Source organism: Halichoerus grypus, chromosome 9 (genome assembly GCF_964656455.1).
Source record: "Halichoerus grypus chromosome 9, mHalGry1.hap1.1, whole genome shotgun sequence".
In the NCBI taxonomy this organism is placed as follows: domain Eukaryota; kingdom Metazoa; phylum Chordata; class Mammalia; order Carnivora; family Phocidae; genus Halichoerus; species Halichoerus grypus.
In genome coordinates, this window is record NC_135720.1 from 141,845,626 (window position 1) to 141,863,293 (window position 17,668).

General features: G+C 42.0%; 1 long non-coding RNA gene across 1 annotated transcript; it reads left to right on the plus strand.

The window, feature by feature from the left end:
• The first annotated feature begins 448 nt into the window (after nt 1-448).
• On the plus strand, nt 449-2,883 carry LOC144379121 (uncharacterized). The gene is made up of 3 exons (XR_013441458.1): nt 449-987; nt 1,300-1,496; nt 2,534-2,883. It is a non-coding gene; the product is annotated as an uncharacterized LOC144379121 (long non-coding RNA).
• Nucleotides 2,884-17,668: the final 14,785 nt, after the last annotated feature.

A 17,668-nucleotide genomic window follows, 5' to 3' on the forward strand; every position in this document is an offset into this window, starting at 1 on the left:
CTTTCTTCATGTTTCCCGTGCTTGAGGCCCATGGACCTTCTTGGGTCTGTGAGTTTGTAGTTTTCATTGACTTAGGCAACGCTTCACCCGTGATTTCCTCAAAGACTTCTTCTGTTCTCCCATACCACTCCTCTTCTCTGAGCACGCTGCTCTGCCCTCATGTTCTCGTTCACTGTTACTGTTCTTCTCATGGCGGTCCATTCTGGATGATTTATACTGCTATTTTTCGGTACCCTAATCTGTCCTTAATTCCATCCATATATTATAGGTTTCATGTCTAGAAGTTAGATTTGGGTCTTTTTAAAAAAGATTTTTCCATGTCTCCACTTAACTTCTGAACAAATAGACTTAGGTTATAGCACAGTTAGAATAGCTGTCTATTTTAATGCCCTTGTCTGCTAATTCTTAATATTTGTGTCCATTCTGGGTTGGTTTTCATTGATTTTTTTTTTAAGATTTTATTTATTTGACAGAGAGAGCACAAGCAGAGGGAGAGAGAGGGAGAAGCAGGCTCCCTGCTGAGCAAGGAGCCCGATGTGGGACTCGATCCCAGGACCCTGGGATCATGACCTGGGCTGAAGGCAGATGCTTAACTGACTGAGCCACCCAGGCGTCCCTGATTTTTTTTTTTTTTTAATTCTTCTTCTTTTGGATTGTGTTTTCCTGCTTTTTTTTTTTTTCATGCCTGGTAATGTATGATTGGAACCAGACCTTGTGAATTATACCTAGTTGGGTCCTGAATATTTTTGTCTTCCTATACATATTTTTGAGCTTTTGTCTGGGATATGGTTAAATTACATAGAGACAGTTTGATCTTTTAGGTCTTGTGTCATCATTTGTCAGAGGGACCCACTGCAGCACTTCCTCCAGAGCGAATGATTTCTCACTACCAAGGAAAGTCGATGGTGAATATCCTGCCCAATGGCCCCTGAACTCTTAAATGTTTTCAGTCTGTCTTGTGGCAAGAGGCACCATCTCTGATTCTCTGTAAGTATTGGATATTGTCCTTGAATCTTTCCCAGTGATTTTTTCCTCCTCTGGGCTCAGATGATGTCTTCACACACGAGACGGTGTCTGATGAGTGTCCTGATGAGAGCTCCGCTGTGGACCAAGGGGGGGACCCTGCAGATAACCTGGTTTCCTGTTCCCTCTTTTCTGCCTCATGCTCTCCTCTCTCCAAGCCCTGAGCTTTGTCTCCTTGATTCTGTTTCTGCGGAGCTCCCTTTCCCTGCGCCCTGCCTTAAACCTCACCCCTCACAGGTCATTGGTCCTCACTGTCTTCACCCCGTTGGTGTTCAGTGTTTTCTCTCCTTAGGAAGCTTGCACCTCAGCCGGCCCCCGCACAGAGGCACTGAATCTGAGACACAACCCACAGCAGAGGCTGCACGTCTTTCCTTCCTGTCTCACGAACCACTGCTCTGCAAGCCGGTCACCCGAGGCCTGCAGGGGAAGCAGAGCACCCCCAGCCACGTCGTGCTAATAATGTTTTATGGCGGGTTAGTAACGTCACCGCCTGATACTTGGAAGAAACCCTGGGGATGGGGAGACCGTAGCTTACCCAAGATATAGAAGGCAAAAGGCCACCCAAGCGTTTGGCAGATGATGCCACCCAGGAGGATGATGGTGAAAGTTCCCAGCATCATTCCTTCAAAGAGACAGAGAGTAAGCTGTAGGGCTCTGGACCACCACTGGAGAGACACCGACAGAATGACGGATGACATGGTGGCAGCATCACCAGCCATACCAAGACAGGCATATTAGAATACATGAACTTCTGATGCATCTCTCCACGTGTTCTCCCAAGGATCCATTTTTCTGGCAGTTCCCTAATAACATTGCAGACAACAGCCACGCTTCTTCCTTTCGCGCTATTTTGATTTTTAACTACACAAGTCATGTGACATATGCTTATTGTAAGAGTAAATGACCACAAAGAACCAAAGTTCCCCTCATGTGTCCCCCCAACCCATTCCCACTCTGGTCTCTAATGTTAACCAGTCCCCATTATGTGGTATAGAGTTGAATGCCTTTCCTCTCTGCAAACGTATAGAATATATATTGACACACACACTCACCTCTTTGTAAAGGCATTTATGGCTCATGCAGGCAGAAAGCTACATTTGTCTGGGAAGGTCTCAATAACACTATTTTAATTTCCCTGGCCTCACAGAGTATTCTCATACATAGTAGGGCACACTTCCTTTTACAACTTTTTCAAAACAAGGCTGTTATTTCTGAACATAAGCATAATTTATTTCGGTACAATAGAATATCAGCAGTGGCCTTGCTTGATCACTTTGTGCATTTTTCATTTTGATAGATGTTGTCAAAGTATCTTGCAAAAAGGCTGTACCGAACTAAACGGCCAAAAATATTGGTTTTTTTCCTCATCTCCTTGAGAACACTGGACATCTTCAATGCTTCTAAAAAGTCTTCCAAATAGGAATGAAAAGAGTTATCTCATTATTTTCTATTTAGGGTGAAGTTGAATATCTTTTCCTATGTTTATAATTGTCATTTCTTCTGTGGACAGGGAAAGGCTGCCTGACTTCAGGGCACAACAGATGAAGATGGAAATCAGTACCTTCTCCCCCACGAAGTCCACCAAATCCTCACGTTCCCCCCTGAGCCCTCTGCCTTTCCTCCAGTTACAGCAGGGGCCGGTTCCTGCATCCATCCAAGACCGGATCCCTCTAGGTCCCTGGACCACGTCTCCCCCAGTATGGCCCAGGCCCAGGCCACTGTGTGGATACACCCTCACGCCTGTACTCTCACTTCATTCCTCAGCTCTCGGTTCTCGCCCATCCACATACACAAACTTATCTTCCTTCATACAGCCTGGGCTCAAAACCAAACAACACTTTCCACCTCTTCAGAACTCCCTCCATGTTCTTTGACAGCTTTCTGTTCCTTTTGTGCCTCCGCTCCCGGCCCTTCCGCTGTCGTCAAGGCCTTTCAGGACCCCTGGCTTGCCGAATCCACAACCGTTCACTCCGGGCCGGCAGCAGGTGGCTCCGCTGACTGGTCCCTTCAGACTGAATGCTGTCCAAGGGCCCCTGGGAGGCTTCCCAGTCCCCGCTGCCTGTCCTCCTCTGTCTGAGGCCCAGAGATTGGAGGGCCATGGGGCTATTTCCTTGGGTTTCTTCTCTGGGTGATCACATTCAATTGAAGACTTGGAATACCATCTGCATCCCGAGAGATTTTGGTATGTCTCGTTCTCTGTCATACTTCTGCTGCATTCCAGACTGTAATTTGAGCTCCACTCATAGTTCATAGCTAACCCTTGATTTATATATACTGAAAATTAATGCCCAAATCTATCACCTGTCCATGCAATTTGTACCACGTATGTATGTGTATGTGTATACCTCAAGTGTGTGTTTTTCTTTTCTGACATTTATTAAAGTGATATCACCCCGGCTGTTCTCTTTAGGATGTTGCAAGGTGTATCTCAAATGTGTTAACTTACCCCATTTTGCATCTTACATCTCCCTCTGTGTTTTAGAGCAGTGTAGCTGGACAAACGTAGCACCTCACTGGGCCTCTGAGCCCATCTGTACCACGACCATTGGGATAGCTTGCCAGGTAGTGTCCTTGGGACTAACACTGCATCAGGGTTATTTTCCACCACGATAGACAGGCTTTGTTCACTCAACACTTGTATTTCTAACACTTAGCCATGTTGCTGTATGCCATTACAGGGGTTTTATTTTATTGTTTCATATTCACTGCTGTATGACGTTGCATCGTCTTCAGACTGTGTGTGTGTGTGTGTGTGTGTGCGTGTGTGTGTGTTTCTATCACCTCAAATATGAGCTGCCAGTTCTGCTTTATCTGCTTAGTCTTCTTCCCTAAAGTGACTACAAAGCTTCCTGCCTACAGATGTGTCTTTGTGGTTCCCTGCAGAGGAAGATGGAGTATGTTTTGTCCTAGAGGCTGGCAGGACCTGGACCCTTCCACTGTTGGGTGTTTTTCTGGGAAGTTTTCCTTCAGCCTCACGGGTTGAGTCATCCTGTTCACCAGTGCAGACTGCTGAGAACGCCCAGAATCCCCAGAAATGGCCATTTCTATAAGAACTAGTGAGGCAGGTGGGTAGGCTCAGCCCCACTCCACCTGCAGACGGGTTCCTCCAATGGCTTCTTGTTGGCCGCACAGACCGCCATTGGTTTTGTGTTCTCTGAACTAGAAAAGCTTTCTAGAGGTCAGTAAAGACTACCTGTTTGGGGACCCTAAGGTATTTCCCTAATACCAGAAACAAGGAAGCCTCTGGATCTTGCTCCTAGCCAGTCAGTTGCCCTATTCCAGTAGCTCTATGCCTAAATGACAGGAAATGAGGGAGAAGGGAGCTGCCACTTCTATAAGGTCACCGTCTTCCTTCCAAGATTTAAAATTTTTCCTCCATGCTTTCCATCTCCTGATTCTTGTATTGTATTCTGGGATAATCTCTCAACTTATTTGTCCAACTTGCTAATTTGATGGTCATCTCCCTTCATTTAGGTATTCAGACCATTCACTGCAGTTAAAAATATTAGCAATTATATCATTTTATCAACAATTATTTTATAGCAATCTATTTTCAAAGTTATTTTTTCACACTTTTAATCAAAGTATAGTTGGCATATGTTAGTTTCAGGTGCCCAGTATAGTCCCCTTCCCCCTGGCAATGATACACATTGCAAAATACCACAGTAAGTGTAGTAACCATCTATCACCATACAATCATATTATTGACTCTATTCCTTATGCTGTGCTTTTCATTCCCATGATTATTTATTTTATAACTGCAAGTTTGTATCTCTTAATCCCCTTCACCTATTTGACCGGCCCTCCTACCCCCACATCCACCTCTGGCAACCACTAGTTTGTTCTCTATATTTATGAGTCTGTCTCTCTTTCCTGTTGTTATTTGTTTGTTTGGTTGGTTGGTTTTTTAGATTCCACATATAAGGGAAATCACATGGTAATTGTCTTTCTCTGTCTGACTTGCATCACTTAGCATAATAAAGCTCTAGGTCCATCCATGTTGCTGCAAATGGCAAGATTTCATTCTTTTTTTTACGACCAAGTAATATTCCATGATGTCTACACCACATCTTCTTCAGCCATCCACCTATCGATGGACACTTGTACTGCTTCCATATCTTTTGCTATTGTAAAGATTGTTGCAGCAAAGATATGAGTGCAAGTATCTTTTGTATGAGTGGTTTTCATTTTCCTCAGGTAAATACCCAGAAGGGAAATGACTGGATTGTATGGGACTTTTATTTTTAGTTTTTTGAGGAATCTCCATACTGCTTTCCACGGTTGCTGCACCAATTTACATTCCCACTAATAGGGCACAAAGATTCTCTTTTCTCCACAACCTCACCACCACTTATTACTTCTTGCCTTTTTTTTTTTTAAAGATTTTATTTATTTATTTGACAGAGAGAGAGACAGGGAGAGAGGGAACACATGCGGGGGAGTGGGAGAGGGAGAAGCAGGCTTCCTGCTGAGCAGGGAGCCTGACAAGGGGCTTGATCCCAGGACCCTGAGATCATGACCAGAGCCGAAGGCAGACGCTTAACTACTGAGCCACCCAGACGCCCCATACTTCTTGCCTTTTTGATACTAGCCATTCTGACAGGTTTTTTTTCTTTTTAAATAAATGTTATCATAAATATTCCCTGGGATCTCTTGTATGTTATTTGTTAATCGTGTAAAATTTTCTTTTAGGTTCTTCCTCATTTGGGTTCATCTTTACAGTTTTTGAGTTTCACCTCTCTCTTTTGTGCTCTTGGTTTCTTTCAAATGTTTGAGGATTTGAGGGTGGGGGTTCGATCCTTATTTATACTTAGAAGCTCCATTAGTCAGCTGTGATAACTGATATAAATTTCCTTCATCCAAATTGGTGGACTATTCCCCTATCAGTGAATAAAAGCTCTGGTGACAGAAAATAATCCTCCAGGGTTGTAAAGGGCTCTATGGGGGGTATGAGGTCAGTCAATGTGGTGTGTGTGTATATGTGTGTGTGGGTGGGTGGCTTGTTTTCTGGACTGAAGAGTCCCTGGCTCTCTTGGTATCCATAAGTTAGCTGGAGAGTTACCCTTCTTTTCTTACCCAGCACCTACTTCATCAATTTCATGTTTGTTAGCCTTATTCTTTCTGTTTTTCATTCTTCCCCTATATAATGTAGACTTCTTTCTTCAGAATATTCATTCCAGATGCACTGTCTAAGCAAATCATGATCAGAAAGCAGTTCTCAGAACAACTAAGAGAAATCCTAAAGAAGATTAAGTTGGTTGCATACCTTATACATAGAATTCTAAAATAGACTCCAATATATCAGAAATTTAACTATAAAAAATGAAATCATGCAAGTTCAAGAAAAAACACAGGTGGATGCTTTTATAACATTTCCATCTCTAATTCAAAATCTAAAAGCCATAGAAGAAAAGAATGATCAATTTAACTACACAGAAATATATTTTTTTCAGAATAGGAAAAATCATTATAAGCAAAGTCATGTTACAAATGACAACTTGGGGGAAAACAACTGAAAGTCATGTCACAAAGGATCCATCTCCCTCATTGATAAATACTTGGTCAACATTGAGGAGAAGACAAAGTAACATTCAATAGAAAAATTATCAAATAACCCAGTGTGAGAATGTTGTGTTGTAATGTACTCATTTCAGTTATGTGTTTTTACCTGATAAGCCAATGGAGCAGAGTCGACTTCGTTCATGTGGAGGACCCCATTTCTCCCAAAGCGCATACTGACCCCCAAATGTTGATCCCTGAAATCAAAATAGTTAGAGCTCTTGACGTGTGGAACCATATAGAAATTCCTATCCAGCCCCTATTTGTAAAATATCTGGATACCTGTATTAGGCTCTGGACTATTCGAGTTGCAATGAGGGAAACTAGTCCGAGCTCAGCCGCCAGGGGGGTGAGGATACTGAGGAGTGAGGATGCAAACAACAAAACACCAACCACTCGCTTCGTGCCTACTCTTCCAGCCAGGTACCCACTGAGGGCCAGTGTCAGCATCATGCCGTAGTTGGCAGAACTAAAGATGATGCCCTGAATTTGAGGGCTCCAGTCGTACACGGGGGCCCTAAGGAAATCGAGAATGCTGTAGTTAGCCATTTGCAAGAAGGTGCTAACATAACTGAAAACACCTCTTTAGATCTTTCACTTGCTTTCAAATCACTATTTTCCCCAATAAAACTTTTTAACATAGAGGCTCTAAAAAAAATACACACCCAAACAAACAAACCACAAAAACAAGAGCACAGCTTAAATCTTGCATCACTTACCCCTGCGGGAAGACTGTCTGGGGCATTATTCGGGCCACCAAATGAGTCACCAGGCAGCCCCTTGGTGGAGCCATTAAACGGGAGCTGATGGTCCGTGCTGTTGACCATGGCTACCATAGTGATGTTCATGACAACACACTGTGCCATCGCTATGAGGTTGCAGATATGTATGATAAAGGCTATCCCATAGCGAGTGGAACAGAAGCTTGGACCTGGAAATATTATAACATGACATCAGTGCTTTTCCTTATGAAGCCATCGTTTGTTTCTCACAAGCTGTAATACAGAAAGGTACCTCAGGCTACCACCCGATGGTTTCAGTGGCACTCTACTAGCTTTGGGAAAGGAGGATACTAAAGGAGGAAATCACTGAGTTGAACCAAAGGTGTTTTAATTTATTTTTATTTAAAAAAATGTTGTTTTTTTTTTTTTAATTTGAGAGAGAGAGAGTGAGAGAGAGAGAGAGAGCACAAGCTAGGGGACGGGCAGAGAAGCAGATTCCCCGCTGAGCAGGGAGCCTGATGTGGGACCCGATCCCAGGACCCTGGGATCATGACCTGAGCCGAAGGCAGACGCTTAACTGACTGAACCACCCAGGCGCCCCCAAAGGTGTTTTTATACCACAACTATATAGACACTGACTTGCTCTGAGGCATCTGTCCTTCTCATAATTCTGTCTCTCCCATTCCTGGGTTATTATATTCTATAGTTGATGAAATTACTCAGAAGTAAATACATATATAAAAAATATACATTTTATATACATATAAATAAAAATATGTATATGTACGTATTTACGTTCTATAATTTAAATAAATTATATGATATATATGTACTATATTATAGATTACATATATAAAACATATTTTTTTAAATTCTGAAGGAGTTGTTCCTTAGTGTAGATGATTATTCTTCTCACATGTCTTCAGGCATTGAGGACAAGCTTTCATTTAAAGTTTAAAATTAAGGGGCGCCTGGGTGGTTGAGTCGGTTAAGTGTCCCACTCTTGATTTCAGCTCAGGTCATGATCTTGGGGTTGTGCAGTCAGGCTCAACGCCCAGTGGGGAATCTGCTTGAGATTCTCTCTCTCTCTCTCCCTCTGCCCCCCCATTCCCCTGCACACCCTCTCTCTCTTTCTCTCAAATAAATAAATAATTCTTAAAAAAAAAAAAAAAAGATTTTCTCTCTCTCCTCTGCCCCTCCCACCCTACTCATGTGCTCTCACTCTCTCTCTAAATAAAATAAAACAAAATAAAATAAAATAAAGTTTGAAATTAAACCCCTAGAAATATTTTCTCAGGGAAATTGACAACCACAAACTATGAAAAAATATAGCAAAAAAAAAAAAAAGAGAGAGAGAGAGTGGAAAAAGAAATGAGCACAGCATTCAAATCTGGTTTTGTATTTCTAGGAAAGTTGGCTACTGCCGGGAAGAAGCTATTGCAATAATGCAGAAGACAAGTGAGGAACGTTGGATGGGGGTGGTAGCAGTAGAAGAGCGAAAATGTAATCAGATCCCAGATGAATCCCCGGGGGAAGTCACACTAAATCAAGGTTTCAGCTTTATAGACTAGTGGGGGAAAAGCACTGGAGAGGTTCTTGTTCTAAGAACTAGAAGACTGGCCCACTGAGGAAGGGAGTTCTGTGGCAAGAGCAGTTTTGAGGGGAGTGGGGATGATCAAGAGCTGATTATTGGACCGACAGAGATCCCTTTTAGGCACCCAAGGGAAGGTGTTGAGAACATTGTTGGATACACAACTCTAGAGTTCAGAAGAGATGTAGAGGTTGAGGTATAAGACTGGGCATTAGTAACCTACACATGATACTTGAAGCCATGATATTTGGGAAAAGAGAACACAGAGGGAAGAAAACCAATGATTGACTCTGGGGCTCTCTAATGTTTACAGAGGCCAAATAAGTGGGTACAACCAGGGAAGGAAACTGAAAAGGAATGGTCAGTGGGTTTGGAAGAAAACCAGGAGGGTGTGGTATCCTGGAAGCCAGGGGATAAAGGGCTTCGGGGAGGAGGGAGTCAGCAGGTGCGTCAGATGGTCCTGATAGCTCATGTAACATAATGACTGAGGATTAATTCACTTAATCCTCACACCAATCCTTTGAGGAAGCCACTACTACTCTCCCCATTTTATAGATATGCCTATGCTTGACATAGGTACAGAGAGCCCAGCGAACAGTGTAGGTCAGGTGTCTATGCTCTTCACCATTGTACCACAAGTATATGATGGCTTTTATTTTGTTCTAGATGACTCTATGGGAATACCTTTGCTGTAAAACACCAAGTGCACCCATCTGTGGGGTTTATATGGCTATATGGTGTGGAATAGGAGGTCGAGACCCTGTGTCTTCAAGAAGTCCTCAAAACTTCAAGGAAGGAGATGCCTTGAGATAACAAAAGAGTCTTCCTCACAAAGCCATGTTTTCCCTTTAAGTGGAACACAAGACTTTGTAGTGAATGGGGGGAGGGACAGAATTTGGAAGAATGAGAAGCTCAAATATAATATTTTTATTTTTATTTTATTTTATTTTATTTTATTTTATTTTAAAGATTTTATTTATTTATTTGAGACAGAGAGAATGAGAGAGAGAGAGAGCACATGAGAGGGGGGAGGGTCAGAGGGAGAAGCAGGCTCCCCGCCGAGCAGGGAGCCCGATGCGGGACTCGATCCAGGGACTCCAGGATCATGACCTGAGCCAAAGGCAGTCACTTAACCAACTGAGCGACCCAGGCGCCCTCAAATATAATATTTTTATAAAGGTTTTCCTTCCTGATTCAGGGCCAAGTAGTGACTTCTATGTCAATCAAATGAACTAATAATTTATGAGTTCTTGTGGTCTCTGATTTCTCCAAGTTGCCTTGGGGTCCTAGAGACCAAAGGCTACTGAAAAGTAGCTACTGAAAAGAGGCTAATGGCCCATGAATGAGTGGGTTGAACATCTGCCCTATTAGATTGCTGAAAGATTAACTAGAGAATATATTTAAAAGGCTTAGCCTGATGCTTGCTGGCTATTAAGTATTCTTTGTTACTACATGTGTCCTTAAAGATGATTTCTGTCCTGTGTCCATTCTGAATGAATAGTTCCAGCCATGTCCACCTAATAGGTGGGTGCTAATGTCATGCTGGCTGTGAAATATTTTCAAGGATTACCCTTAGCTACATGACAATGTATGAGTTTGTGTGTGTGTGAGAGAGTGTGTGCAAATTAATACATATCTTGGAGTTAATGGTATTTAACCACTGGAAGAGAGTACTGATACCATGAAATCATGAACTTTTGAAACTGGAAGATTATATCAAAGAATTCAATACTATTCTAATCAGAGTCGAGGAGACTTGGTTTTAACTTGATGTGACAAACAGATCCTAAGGCTCCAATGGTGCTCACCTCATGGTGTTCACAAATTTGTGTAATCCCCTCCACTTGAATGGGGACAAGACCTATGAGTTGCTTCTAGCCAGCAAAAGTGAGGGGGATGCACTTTCATGATTACATTACATTATATAAGACTCCATCTTAGCAAACTGAAGCTAGATCCTTTTCTCATGGGCTTGATAAAGTAAGCAGAACGTTGTAGAAGACCACATGGTAAGGAACTATGGGCCACCCCTAGGACAAGAGAGTGGCCTCTAGCCAAAATCCTGCCCAAACCAGGGCCTTCAGCAGTATAGCTCTAAGGAGATGAATTCTCCTAACAACCTGAATGAGCTTAGAAGTGGGATATTCCCTAGTCTAGCCTCCAGTTGAGAAGGCAACCTGGCCAACTGCTTGATTGCAGCTTTGTGAGATGTGGAGAAGAACCAACTAAACCAATGCATGTTTTAAACTCTGACCCACAGAATCTATGACATAATAAATGTGTGTCATTTTAGGCCACTAAGTTTGCGGTAGTATGTTTGCAGGAATAGAAAATGAATACAGTTGGCAAAAAATAATAAAAATGAGTTATATATATTAATAGACTACCTGAGAGGTTTTTTTTTTGGAAGGGAGGGCAAGCACTGAAAGATACTTGCATTTGCAGCAATGAAATTTGTCACAAGAGTAAAATAAGACATCAATAAGCAAAAAAATCTAAGGAACGATAGAAAAACATGCAAAGATCATACAGTGAGTAAAGGACATTGTGGCAATTGATGGGGAAAGCTAAATTATATGATAAGTGATTGTGAGATAACTGGTTAAATATATGGAAAAATAGAGTTGGAATAATATCCCATATTGTAAATCAAAATGAAGTCTAGATATAATACAGTAGCTGTGCATTTTGTCAAATTAAAGATGCCATTGATTTTAAGATGTGTCATTTTTTGTTCTGCTAAAAATCAATTGGTCAACGAATCAAAAAATCAAACTTAACAGATTTAAAACTGAATGCCTGAGCTCCCCTCCCCAGCTTGTTCTACCCAGATTGTTTCTCAACTCAGTGGATGGAAATCCCAACCATCCAGATACTTTGCAATTATCCTTGATTTCTTTGTTTCACATCTTAGATCCAATCTATCTGGAACATACTGTTGTCTTTACACTGAAAATATGTATAGACTCAAACACCTTCTCACCGAGGCCATTGCTATCTTTTGGTTTAGAGCTGCTTCCAGGGGGTTCTAGCTACCAACATCCCTTGCTTGGATTTTTGCAATAACCTTTAACTTGGCTTCCTGCTTCCAATCTATTTTCAATACAGCAATTGGAGTGTTCTAGTCATACCATAAATTAGATCACCCCCTCTTCCACTCAAAATCTTCTATGTGGCTTCACTTTTATTCAGATGAAAAATTAAGGTCTCGGGGCGCCTGGGTGGCTCAGTCGTTAAGCGTCTGCCTTCGGCTCAGGTCATGATCCCAGGGTCCTGGGATCGAGCCCTGCATTGGGCTCCCTGCTCGGCGGGAAGCCTGCTTCTCCCTCTCCCATTCCCCCTGCTTGTGTTCCCTCTCTCGCTGTGTCTCTCTCTGTCAAATAAATAAATAAAATCTTTAAAAAAAAAAAAGAAAAGAAAAATTAAGGTCTCTGTAGTGGCCAATGGAAATGAAATAATTATGCCCTTGCCTCAAAATCTTAATTTCTTAGGAATAAACACTGAAGAAATAATAATCTTAACTGTAGACAAGTGTTTTGTTAAAGAATGTTTATATATATAATACATATATTTTATATATGTATAATATAAAATAGCTAAGTGGCAAATACATATATTTTATATATGTATAAAACATACATGTAAAATAGCTAAGTAGCAAAACAAAAATCCATAGCTTAAATATCCAACCACAAGAAGATTTTTCAGGTAAATAATGCTTTATCTATTGGACATATTGGAATAATAATAATATGCATCCTTTAAGAGGAATGATTGAGTATTATAAAGCAATATGGAAAAGTATGTGTGGTCAAATTAAAATTTTCTGACTTTACCTAATTAAGCAAAACAATTATATTTACAATATATTACATGCAATGACAAGCAGAATACACAATACTAGGTGTATACAAATTTGGTAGCAATGATCAAAAGAATTTAAATGCATATGGACCAAGATTAGAAGATAACCATCAAAAATAAAACACTTGTTTTTTATTTTATTTATATATTTAATTAATTAATTAATTTTTTTGGTGGGCAGCAAAGCAAGGTTTATTGAGCAACAGCAAATTGATAGTACAAAGCTCCCGAGGAAGGAGGGGACCCGAGAGGGTTGCCCAAAAGACTTGTTCCTTAGTACAGTGGTATTTATTTCCTTCGTATATTTGAAAAATATGCATCAATATTACCTGATTTTAAAAAAGAATTAAACAACTTACAAGGTATGGATTCATTTCTTTGTATTATGACACTGCGCATAAAGAACCCACCATAAAATCCTAAAACCAAGTAGTCACGCTTGAGTTTACCTGGCTTGGGAACGAGCTTCTCATCCACTTGCGGATCTTCGGAGCGCTTTCTCTTCCCAGCTGTGGCACTCGACTCTGTCATTGTGTTCTTTCCCCCTGATGTTTTCACCTACTAGGGCAATATGCCACCCACAGGCGTCAGCCAAGAGAAAGAGACTCCTCTGAAACATACACAAGCCAACCAAAGCCAGGCCATTCCATCGGGGGTGGGTACAGGGAGGGTCGTTATTCCCTCCTGGCTCACTACAGCAAGTGCCCTGCGCTTAGGGCGTGGGGCTATTGCTAGAGTCCAGAGCGCTCCCTGGGTGCCCGCGTAAGAGCGCTGGCTCTGGAGCTAGGCATTGCCAAGTTCAAACCCAGGCTCATGACTTACCTGATGGGCCAAATGCCACCAGGAGCAAATTTGTGGGTTTCGGTTTCTTATCCGTTATTAATAATAATAACCACAACTACAGCAGCACTTGCATCAAGGATGACAAGCGTTCAACAGACTGCCCATGACTGGCACTCAGCAAGTCGTCCTCACGTGGTTTATTGTCATCGTTGTTGGAGCCCCCACACACGTGGGTCACCTGTGGCTTGGAAGAGCTGTGCTCCTCTGGAATCCTCTACCGCACCCGAGAACCTGGCTTCTAGTGCCCCTGGTGATTCCCATACTGCTTGACCCACTGAGAGTGCTGCTCTTTGTATGTCACTAATACTTGGGGACCGTACCTGCATGATATGATGATACCATTTTAATCCCATATTATTTCCGGCCACAGATGATGAAGTCTCTACAAAGTTCTGGAAATAACTAACATGGAGATCCTGACACTAGTAGTTTGGGGTCCCTCCAATTTGGACCCGTGACTGCCTCAAATGAACAATGTTTCTGTCGTAAACAGGATCTATTTGGTTTAAAGTTATAAATATCCTCTTATTTAGTTAACAGGTAGTTGGGATTGTGAAGTTGGGTTTAACTGACCCACAGCATGAAAAAGTGAAACCATATATAAAATCCAGCAGGGAAAAATGGAGATAAAACTGGATGATCAAAATGTCATTCCTTAGCAATTGGGTCTGAGATCAAAAATAACGCCCACATGTTTGAATATACCCCATTTTAGCCACCACGAACGGAGGCTTAAGACTCTGAGTCCTCTCAGCTTTTAATGTTGGATCATGTTCTTAGTTTTCCCTTCTTTAGGCTATTTGATGAGGGCCATGTGACATCTGACAGTTGTCTCACCAAGAAATTCAGTAATTTCTGGTTGAAGGGTGGTCAGTTTTTTTGTAGAAGCACTTACACGGAGGTCTTAAAGAGAAAAATAAGACAACCAAATAGGCATCTTCAGGAATGTTAATTTATATAGGGAATAATTATATAAATAGATGAAGGCATGGCAGAACCTGAATTGAGATAGGAAAACAAGAGAACCCAAGAGACGAGCACAGCATAAGGCAGTGGGGTACTAGACTCAGCTCACCTGGGCCCACAAAAGCAGACAGTTACATTTTTAGGAATTTTGCAAGCTGGTTGTTAAAAACAGCATTACTGGCAATTAAATTACATACATTCAGAATTAAATAAATTATACTTTTAAAAGATGAGAAATGTTTACAGCTCATGACTTTGTAATTATTTCGCTGCATTTCCCTATCAGGTACACTCCTGAGAACATTCATGACTCCTGCATCTATATGGCGGGAATACGATATAAAGGCATGTTGCCGCATATTTCTTCCTAACTCTGAATTCAGTGATGTCATGTTGGTAGCTTGAAATTGGCCACAATTGGAGATTCCACACACACACACACAAAGGCAAATGCTACAGATTTGGGCTTGATTTGTTGATTTCCTGGACTTAAGAAATTTATTAAATAATATTATGTTAGAGCTAGACTCATTATTGAGGAAGTGAGTGATGTTTTTGCCTAACTAATTATTAATCAAAAATTTACTTGTAGTCTGATTTTGTGGCACTATGGTTGGTGATAGAATTATAAAAATTCAGAGTGAATTCTGCAAGAAATAGAAAATCATGCTGAAGTTACAGATGTAACTGGAAAACAGGGTATTTTAACTTGAAACATGTTATTTTAAAAATGATATAAAGATATTAGTATCAGAAATCTTATGTTAACCCTTCAGTGGTATTATGAGTTTTATTAACATAAAGTTAAATTGGACAATTTATGCATTTTGTAGCTAGTAATGTAGACTCAATCCTTGCAACTATATAAAAAGCTAAGCAATGGAGAAAAGGGAACCCTCCTACACTGTTGGTAGGAATGCAAACTGGTGCAGCCACTCTGGAAAACAGTATGGAGGTTCCTCAACACGTTAAAAATGGAGCTACCCTGCAACCCAGCAATTGCACTACTGGGTATTTACCCCAAAGATACAAATGCAGTGATCCGAAGGGGCACCTGAACCCCACTGTTCATAGCAGCAATATTTCACAAACAAGCAAAAACATAGAGCAATTCCGGAGTGATCTAGAGATTGAGGTTATTTTATTCTCTGCTTTTATGCCTGGACCACCTAGCAGCTGGCCTTTTAAGATGGAGAGCCATTTCCTGTCAACAGGCCTTGATGCTGAATTCCACGGGATGAAAATATTATGGGATGTCATATTCCTGGTTTACCACAGCTTTGCCTATTCTTGAGTGTGTACCTCTGGGACCTTTCTATCATGGCAGGACTGGGTTCTCGAACTCTCCAGCTCTGAGTCTATTCATCCAGGACGGCAGCCCCGGTGAACCCTCTCTATTCCATGGAGGATATTTGTCCATTTTCAAGACATATACCCATGAAATAGAATCTCAGAATTTATTAACAGTGTGCTCAGGATATCAGCTTTCGTAGAAGCAGGAACTTAAATAATAACTCGGGTAAAGTAATCTCAAGTACTGTTAGCCTTCTACTATCTCTATTCTAGACAACTAGGACATGCCTTGTCCTGGAAACCTGAATGCCCAATCCTAGCAGATGTGACCATATCTATGATCATTCTCCCAGGAGATTTTATAAGCATTTGCTTACACAGCTAAGCAGGTGGTTGGGCACAGGCAGTGAATAGGGATCCATATAAGGGAAAGTTCTGCGAGCATTTGGCTGCCAAGGAAGCATGTAAACAAGCATTACTCCGGTAAAGCTTGGTGACCTCAAAAAGGTTTTGTGGCGGGATCCCCAGCAGTGGGGGTGCAATGAGTCACACCCTGGCTGGCCTTCAAGGCCTAGGGCTGGACAAAAGAAACGACTTACAGTTGTCACACATATATTATATATCAGTGTGTCATCTATGTGTTTTGTATGTTATATATGTTTTGTGTGTATATATATGGACGTGTATATATACATATATGTGTATATATGAAAATTTAAAAAAGATTTTATTTATTTATATGAGAGAGAGAAAACTCATATGCACAAGAGGGGGGCAAGGACAGAGGGAGAGGGAGAAACAGACTCCCCGCTGAGCGGGGAGCCTGATGTGGGGCTCGATCCCAGGACCCTGGGATCATGACCTGAGCTGAAGGCAGACGCCTGACCAACTGAGCCACCCAGGCACCCCTACGTGCAATTTTTTTAACAGCAACCTTGATTTTCTACTACTGCCCAGAGAACTGCTGGTTCCCTGGCTCAGAGACTATATATGGCACCCCGAGATGTTTCTGCTTCGAAGCAGTGTTCATAGGGAATCACACTGAAGGGCAGCTTCCTGCAGACCATTACGTTTAAAGGCTGTGGGTGTCCTGCTCACAGCATCTTACTTACACCATCTGTGAGGTCACAAGTACCATCAAAAAGCCGCAGCTCCTACATTCCTGCCTTTCGGACTCTCCCTGCTTAACTCCTCTCAACTGCCCTCAGCCCACCCTCCATCCTCTGCTGACCCTGGTGACCCTTACTGCCGCATCTCTACATTTCCCCTTCTATCCCCAGCTATCTCGGGTTGGTTAGCTTTCCCTCATACCCTTGCTTCATGACTCAGCATTCCTCTAGATGCCGTCTGGGACCAGAGCCACCCCCAGCCCCGTCTGTGTCACAGTCCTGGACCCTACTTGATGTAGGAGGGAAATCAAGGGGGCGAACTCGATTACAAAAGCCTGGAGTCCTTCAGGCCCCAGGAATTGCCTGTTGCCGCAGTGAGCCTGTCCAGGAGAAAAGCCTAGTACAGATTTCTTGGCGGCAGCGAATCTTTGCGTAAGGGATGGAGATGTGGTTGCCCATTTTTTCTTTTCTGAAGTATTTCTTTGCAACCGCCCTACAACTCTTCCCGTGTGTCCAGCTGGCTGTTGTATACTGAGTTATCCTCCCTGCTGTTGCTAACTACAGTACATCAACCCTAGGTGGAGATGTTGACCCTCTTTGTCCAGGTCAGCCAGTCGGTAAATAAAAGAGCTGATACTTGTTGAGGAGCCCCCGAATTTAATCCCCTAAATTCAGCTTTTAAACACCTCACGAGAGTA